A 3,075-nucleotide genomic window follows, 5' to 3' on the forward strand; every position below is an offset into this window, starting at 1 on the left:
GAGAGTGAGCTTGAGAATGAGAAGAAAAAAATAGAAAAAGCCGACAGCTCAACAGAAAATGATAAGGCCGAGAAAATTGAGAGGAAAAAGACATATGGTGAGCCGGCCAAAATTGAAAAGAGAGAGAAAAGGCAAAATCTATTGATAAAAGCCAATGTAGTAAGAAAAGCTTTGAGTGTTAATACACCCATCTTTGTACTTTTGTGCAAAGAGGTGTTGGTTGTTACAAGTGATCTTACTAACACTCTACCATCGAGTATTGTCTCTCTTTTGCAGGATTATGAGGATGTCTTCCCCGATGAGATTCCAAATGGACACCACCAATAAGGGGATTTGAGCATCAAATTGACTTGGTTCCAGGTGCCCCACTTCCTAACAGACCAGCCTACAAAATGGGACCAGATGAGACAAAGGAGCTCCAACGCCAAATCGAAGAGTTTCTAACAAAGGGATGGGCACGAGCAAGCTTGAACCCATGTGCGGTTCCCGTCATCTTGGTGCCTAAAAAGGATAGAAGTTGGCGAATGTACACTGACTGTAGGGCCGTTAATGCAATAATGGTAAAATATCGTCACCCTATTCCTAGACTTGATGATATGTTAGATGAGCTATATGGTGCAGTGATTTTCACTAAAATTGATCTAAAAAGCGGTTATCATCAAATTAGGATGAAAGAGGGGGATGAATGGAAAACGGCCTTTAAAACCAAACATGGCTTGTACGAGTGGTTAGTTATGCCATTTGGACTAACTAATGCACCTAGTACGTTCATGAGGTTGATGAACCATGTACTTCGTCCATTCCTTGGAAAATTTGTAGTTGTGTATTTTGACGACATCCTGATTTATAGTAGGAGCCTAGATGAGCATGTTGAACATGTGAAACTTGTTCTTGATGTACTTCGAAGGGAAAAGCTCTATGCTAACCTTAAGAAATGCTCCTTTTGTACTGATCAACTTGTCTTCCTAGGCTTTGTTGTGAGTAAACAAGGAATCAAAGTGGATGAGGAGAAGGTTAAAGCAATTCGAGAATGGCTTACTCCAAGCACGGTGGGTGAGGTACGCAGCTTCCATGGTGTTGCTAGTTTTTATAGATGATTTGTTAAAGATTTTAGTACCATTGCCCACTTGTAACTGCTGTAATTAAGAAAAATGAGCCATTTGTGTGGGGTGATGCACAAGAACGTGCTTTTCAAATACTTAAACATCAATTCACACACGCATCACTACTTGCATTGCCATGCTTTGAGAAGATGTTTGAAATAGAGTGTGATGCATCTGGAGTGGGTATTGGAGCTGTTCTAATGCAAGAGGGCAAACCAATTGCATACTTTAGTGAAAAACTCAATGGGGCAGCTTTGAACTATTCCACTTATGATAAGGAGTTGTACTCCTTAATCCGTGCTTTAGAAACATGGTAACATTACTTGAGACCAAGGGAATTTGTCATACACACTGACCATGAGTCGCTTAAGCACATTAACTCACAATACAAGTTGAATAAGCGTCATGTTAGGTGGATTGCATTTATTGAAACTTTCCCTTATGTGATTAAGTACAAAGTGGGAAAAACTAATGTTGTTGCTGATGCATTATCATGCCGGTACTCTTTGCTCGCTCAACTTGATGCAAGGTTGTTAGGATTTGAATTAGTTAAAGAGGTATACACCAATGACCCAGATTTCTCAGGTATTTATGACTCTTGTAGTTCAGCAACTCAAGGTAAATTCTACATCCTTGATGGATTTCTTTTCTACCTCAATCGACTGTGTATACCTAACTGCTCTATTCGCTCTTTACTTGTTAGGGAAGCACACGAAGGTGGCTTGATGGGACACTTTGGCGTGGCTAAAACCTTAGCTATCCTTCAAGAGCACTTCCATTGGCCAAGGATGAAGCGAGATGTGGAACGAATGGTGGCTAAATGCATCACTTGCCACAAAACTAAGTCTAAACTTCAACCCTATGGCCTTTATAGTCCTTTACCTGTACCTAAGGAAACTTGGACCGACATTTCCATGAATTTTGTTTTAGGGTTGCCTAGGTCAAAGAGGGGAAATGATAGCATCTTTGTTGTTGTTGACAGATTTTAAAAAATGGCACATTTTATACCATGTCACAAAACAGATGATGCATCGCACATTGCTGATTTGTTTTTCAAAGAAATCATTAGATTGCATGGCATGCCTAGGACAATTGTCTCTGATAGGGATGTCAAATTTTTGAATTACTTTTGGAAAACTTTGTGGGGAAAATTGGGTACCAAATTGCTATTTTCTACTACTAGTCACCCACAAACTGATGGCCAAACTGAGATTGTCAATCGTACACTATCTACACTCTTGCGTGCCATCATTAGAAAAACATTAGAACCTGGGAAGAATGTTTACCCCACGTTGAGTTTTCATACAATCGCACGGTGCATAGTTCTACTCATTTTTCACCATTTGAAATAGTCTATGGTTTTAACCCTTTAACACCACTAGACTTATCACCTTTACCTTTTTCTGAGCACATTAACATGGAAGGTGCTAAATGAGCAGATTTTGTCAAGAAATTACACGAGCAGGTACGCCTAAACATTGAGCGAATGATGGACCAAGTTGCTCAACGGGTTAACAAGGGACGCCAACGCATCGTGTTTGAACCTGGTGACTGGGTGTGGTTACATCTACGCAAGGAAAGGTTCCCAGTCCAAAGGCGCAATAAATTATTTTCCCGAGGAAATGGGCCATTTCAAGTCATCAAGCGCATCAATGACAATGCTTACAAACTGGACCTACCCGGTGAGTACAATGTGAGCACTACATTCAATGTCTCTGATCTATCTCCTTTTCTTGCAGACGATGAAGCTGATTTGAGGACAAATCCTTTTCAAGAGGAAGGGGATGATACGAACCAAGAGACACCATTGCGAACTATTCGAGTTCCCCTAGGACCCGTGACACGAGTACGAGCTAAGAAGATGAGGGAGGAACTCCAAGGGCTTGTTCGTGAGATACAAGGCCAAGAAATTGTCCCCAAGGTCATTGAGGGACTTGAGCATGAAGGAATGAAGGTCATCCGTGTAGTGCAC

This window comes from Coffea arabica, chromosome 3e, assembly GCF_036785885.1.
Source record: "Coffea arabica cultivar ET-39 chromosome 3e, Coffea Arabica ET-39 HiFi, whole genome shotgun sequence".
Lineage (NCBI taxonomy): Eukaryota > Viridiplantae > Streptophyta > Magnoliopsida > Gentianales > Rubiaceae > Coffea > Coffea arabica.